Source organism: Desarmillaria tabescens, assembly GCF_030435595.1.
Source record: "Desarmillaria tabescens strain CCBAS 213 chromosome Unknown EV420scaffold_7, whole genome shotgun sequence".
Classification (NCBI taxonomy): domain Eukaryota; kingdom Fungi; phylum Basidiomycota; class Agaricomycetes; order Agaricales; family Physalacriaceae; genus Desarmillaria; species Desarmillaria tabescens.
This window is the reverse complement of record NW_026848306.1, coordinates 728269-734268: the sequence shown is the minus strand read 5'-3', so window position 1 is coordinate 734268 and position 6000 is coordinate 728269.

Here is a 6000-nt window from a genome sequence, read left to right as displayed (position 1 = left end):
AGGTGTTCTAGATTTACCGTGCTTCCGCTTGATGGTTCCGATGGTACTGGCACTTGATATCTTTCTCCAGGGTCCGTGTAATCCTCCGGGTGTACTTGGTTCCATAGAATGTTCATGTGAAAAACGGTTTCCCGGTAAATTACCTGGGCCCCGATCTGCGATGTTTTTTCCTTTTGGAAGTATCTTCCTTGCGGTGAGCTGTTCCATGACAGTTCTCATGGCAACTTCTTCTCGGTCCATCGCAACATTTCCAAATAAGTCATATTTTCTAGCTCGGCCTCAGTAGGCTCCCAAGCTAGATCCTTCCACGAATTCGGGGATAATATCCTCCTCTCCGTATTCTCCGACCCTATGCTGCTGCTGTAAGTCGAAGTCCGCCCTATTCCAGGGTTCTCGTAAATTTCACCTTCTTCTAAGTCCGATAGGTCGGACTCGCTCGAAAGGCTCCGTGCTTCCTGTGACGATACGGTTCCAGTTTCTGATGATTCGGGCCCACTCATTGACCCTGAGAAGGACCTGTTCGAAGTCGGGTCTTCGGGGTCTATCCCATACCCAAGGTGCGATGAAGGGGACGGGGGCCGCAAGGGGGTGTTCGGCCGCGAGTGGATAGATGACGTAGGGGGTGACGGATGCGGGGGGTTCGATTCCCTCGTACATTCTCCACGCGTTGGCGTAGTCCTGTGTTCATCTGCATACCTCGCAGCTGGCGTCGGCGTCGTATGTGGGCTCGCATTGGTCGAGCTCGGTAGTGGCCTCTCCGGCCCTATCATTGATGATGATTGGGGTGTTGGGACGCGTGACGAGCTGAAGGTAGCTTCCTTCATCATCTGAGGAGTCGCTGCGGGCGTAGTGGTGGCCCCACGTTTCTCCTCGCGAGTCAAGTCGGGGAGGGGACCAGTTGTTGTGCGGCCCTGAGAGCTCCTCGCTGTCGTCGTCTTCTTCTGTATCGCTGCTTTCCTCATTTGAACTGCTTCCAGTTCCATCTTCAATCTCTCCTCCTTCTCCCAGATGATATCTAAGCCCTCTTTGATAGAGGCGCTGTCCGTAGGAATCATATCCAGGGTTGGCGGCTGAGTTTTCGGTGGATGTGGGGGAGGGGGCGTTCCAGGGATCACTTCCTTCGCTTTCCCCTTCGCTTTCCTCTTCGGTAATGGGAGAGAGAACACGCTGGTCCATCCCTTGCTCGTAGATTCCTCGCTCTTCTTCTTCAACGACTGGGCCTCTTTGTGAGGGCCATCCTTCCATCTCGGTGTCGGACTCATCGGACTCGCTTGTGTCGGAGTCCTCTGTGATCCACTCGTCGTCTGTGATGAAGATGAAGTGGATATTGGGTCGGTCGTCGACGTATTCGGGAGGGGGTGTGTTCGGTCGTCTAGCCTCCGGGTTGGGGGCTTCGATGGGGATAGTTTCTTCGGAGACTGGCTCCTCATTTCGTCGGTACTCGTATCCATATAGGAATGCGAGGTAGGCTATGGCTACAAAGCCTTGTAGTCCAAAGATGTCGGTAAGGTACTGTTCGATGGGGTTCATTCGTTACTGTTCGTCAACGTGGTTGTTGATGAAGAGTAGGAAAGTCTCGAACTAATTGTTAGCGACCGATTTCACAAACAAGATCAAACAACTAAGCGTGACTCGCACTTCGGTCAGGTGCTTTATGTTGTCCGCAGGTTTGCGTTAAGGGAGCTATTGCTTAGTTGAGCGAGAGTGAGTTCAGACTAAGTTATCGGGTGAATAAACTTTAGTTCGAGACTGAGGTTTAAGACCTGCAGTCGTGCTACTTAAATACAGTTTGGGTTGTGCTAAATATACTACAAGTGTCCGCAATGGTGCGTTGAACACACGATACCCGCATGGTGAATGCGATCAAGTCCGGAAAACTAGCATAGCAGGATTATGATGAAGACGATAAGATAAGATAAAGTGTGAAATCGTAATATGATGTCAGTGCCGTGTTTTTCATTATAGTGTGTGTGTAAATCTCACGGAGGTTAGGTCATCGGCTGCTGGACTCGGGGTGTTGTTCCAGGGTTTGTACGAAGAGAATGGGCCTCCAACTGAGGATGCGGATATCATGTTCTCGTCAATGCCTAATCATATGTTCCAGGTGCGTCCGCCAAGTGAATTCGTTGAGAATTCTGAAGATGAACACCCCAGTAGATCTTGCACAAGTACACCACTGAAGAGATCGCCGAGATAGATCGTCCTACGCTCGACGGACTACAGAAGGTCGGGTTCAAGATTGACTATGGTCAGGACCATGCCGCCGTTTTTATTTGACATCACGCAATATTATAATCTAGGTATCGGTGGATCCGGGTTCATAACCAAGTACTTTACCCGGGGCGGGGGATATTGTAAGAGACGAGTACGTCAGCTGAATGGAATGATTGACTGACAGGGTGTTACGGTTTATTCATTTCTTTTCATTTCTTTCCTCTTTTCCTTCATCTTACTCAGCGTGATTACTAGTTTGCGATCATGACAGACACATTCTCACAGTACTATTTTTAGTTTACCAATTTGTATTTAAGTAGAGCCTCAGCTGGGCTAAACCCCAGCTTCGGCTAAGGTTTAATCTACCTAACATCAAACTCCGTTCTTCGTGACTATCTGTCCCATCAACTTTCATCGCCTTTGACTTGCTAGAGTATCGTCTACCGAAGTGCGAGTAGCGATCCTAGTGCGATCTAAGTCGATAGAGTTAGTGGCTAACATTTAGCCGAAGCTCGTCCTTCGTTGCCCAACGACTCACCGTTGCCCAACATAATCCCAATCCTTCTTTTAATCGTTGTCGCACTCTTCGTGCTACGATTTCTTCTTAATGACCCACTCGGACTGGTCATAGTAACCATTCTCCGAGTCTTCCTCGCCTGCGTATACATCCCATCTCCACTGTTTGCAGGATTACTCCTGTTATTGTGGGTCGGATTCCTACGCCATTATTAAAAAACACGAAACCCTTTATCCTCGCCCTTCAGCTCGCCTCCATATTAACAATCCTATTGTTAATATTGATGAGCACCTCCGAAAACTGCAAAATTCTATTGATGAACAGTTCCAACTACGAGACCGACCTCAGTTTGATTATCGCACTCCTCATTGTCCTCACCATACTTGCTGTCTATCAGCTTGCATGGTCAATCGTCGACGTACGCCAAGGATAGATCCACTTACGGATGCCCTGGTCTGACGCCATTCTCGCCGTCTTCGCGACTTTTATACTCTTTTTCTTGTCCATTATTTTGTACCGACTACACCGCTGTTTTCGACAACAGAGGCGAGTCCATGCGCAACTCCCGTTTCATTACATTCCCAGCACTCCTGCATATCCTCCACCTGTAATACACATTCCCGCGGCATCTCAGCAGACGCTACAAGATGTCGAATCTGCCGCCTCCGGGGAACCTGGAGGATCCCTCTACGGATCGTCGCGGTCCAGCTCACGATACTCAGGGTCGAGCACCGACTCCTACAGGAGCGCTACCGCCGAGTCAGTCGAGTCAGTCGACATCACCGATACCTGGGGCATACTCCTCGACCGAGGAGACTCGCCCCTACCAGGCCTCTTCGACCAGTCTCCAGTCGAAGGCGAGCCAAGTCCTGACAGAGGCCGAGGACAAGACACCAGGCCTCTGGATGAGGGCGAAGAAAGCCCTGACACCGAGTTCGAAGGGGATGATCTCACAGAGTGGGAAAGAACCCGACTCGACGACCTCTACCCGAATACGGAGGAGGATGCGACCTATTCCGGAGACAACTACAGCGGAAGGTCAGGAACTAAGTGGACGGATGCCGACTGGAGAGGGGAAAGTAGGAGATACAGAGTCGCCCAGGAGGACGATTACGACAGCGATTCCAGAGAGCTTGGCCTCGGAGCCTCCGCGGCTACCACCAGTACAGTTGAGTCACAGTCTCTTCCAAGGTCCTGGCCGACCAATAGGGGGGAGCCTGTCGCCTGGTACCCAAGAACCAGTTGGGTCTACGCCGACTGGGAAGAAGCTGCTGTGGCCGGAGTCGCGACCAGAGGAGAGCCCAACCCGATCCCTGAAGGGTCCGAGGCCCCAGAGGTCGCTCCCGCCGTCCCCTCGCACGAGCCGACGAGTGGGGAGCTTTGGAGCGAGTTCCCGGAATACAACACTGAGGAACTTGGAACAATTACCGCTTCCGAGCGACTCACCGGAGTCTCCAACTGGGAACCGTCCGTCGCGTCGAGAGCTTTCGCCACCCCCGTCCCAGCCTCCCAGCGTCCATGGCCTCTACTCTACCACACGTACGTCGAGTCCCTCGGACTCTCTGGAGATGCCCGGCTTGCCCCAGAGGTCGAGGCCTGAATGGAGCGAGGAAGAGCGCATGATGCACGCATCCGGCATGCCGAGGAAGACACCCTCCAAGGACCAGGAGGCTGGTGGGACTTACCCCTTGAGCCCAATGCCACCGATGCTGAGGTCAAGAATCGAATCCGCGCCGCCGCCGTTCGATACTCCGGTGCAGTCCGAAGGGCAGGCACCGACCTCGAGGCTAGAAGACGAGCCTGGAACTCCTATCAGGCTGAGATCAGCGATGAGGATTCTGACATCGGAAGGTGGAGGAGGAACCAGGAGATCGCCCGAGTCGCCAGAGAGAGGCAGGAGGCCAAGGATGCCGAGTCGGCCGCCCAACAATTCCCTCGAGGCCAAGGTGATGGGGGCGGTCCGAGCGGTCCTAGTCCACCCAGAAGGCCCGATCCCAACAATCTTTAATATCTTACCCTGGCACGGGCTCTACGAAATCATCATGGAAGACATGGAGAAGAACTCCCAGTGGCTTCTCATGGAGGCAGGAGAAGATTACCGATATGCAAAGTCCCTAGGGGACGTCTATTTGATGAAGAATATCCTGGAGGTGGAAACGTGGCACAAGGCCGCCAAGGTGTGGAATCAAGTATTCCCCCACGACCAACAGCGCGGTTGCGAACCCTACCGTCGACCTCAGCCCATGCCCAATCCCCTCGAAACCGAGGAGTTTTGGGCCGGGGCTGGCCCAGACGACGACGAAATGGACGACCCGGGAGCTGGACCCTCGGACAAGGGCAAACAGTCCATGGTCCCGCCACAGCCGCCGAGCCAACCCCCGCATCGATCGGGGTATCCGGGCGATTACCCCCCGCCCAGGGAAAACTACCGACTGTGGTTGTTACCGCGGCCGCCTAACCCCCCGGTACCGCCGAGGGTGCCCTCGCCCCTGGACCCTATTCCGCTGTGGATGTTGGCAACCGGAAAGGACGGCAACCCCTGGAATGACGTGAAGCCCAAGCTAATCACGCAACCCGAATATTTCACTGGGGAATCTACGGACATTAACCGATTCCTTCACCACTGTGAAATGTACTTCCAGGTGTTCCCGTTACATTTCACCATGAACGACCAGGGCCAGAACCCCTACCGTATTATGTTTGCACAAGGGTATCTGCGAGAAAAGGCCAAGGAATGGTGGGGTGACCAGTACTACCGCTATCGGGACGACCAGGGGCATTGGAGATTCCCAACATGGGCGGAATTCTCCCATGACATCATGGTGGAGTTCCAAGAAGTCGCAGAGCGCACGATCTGGAAGGCGGAATGGAAGAAGGTGCGACAGTCGGAATTTAAGTCCGCAGTCAAATTCTTTGCCAAATTCGAATGTTTGGCCCACAAGTGTGGAGAGTTTGGTGACGAGAAGCAGATGTTTGAGGCCGTAGAAGCAGCGATTAGGCCGACAGTGCGAAAGACGGTTATGCATGGGGACAACGAGCGCCCCACAACCTACGCACAATGGAAGGCGCGAGTCCTCAGGATCGATGCCAACTACCGATATAACGTAGCCCAGGGCCTCACCAGTAAGACCTCCCTGACCCAAGGAGGTTCGGGTCGAGGCAATCAAAATCAATCGAAGGGAAGTGGCTCCAGTGGCGATAAGAAGGACGCCACGGGAACCACCTATGGAGGTGCCAGGCAGCCGATGGAAATCGATAAGCTGCGGTCC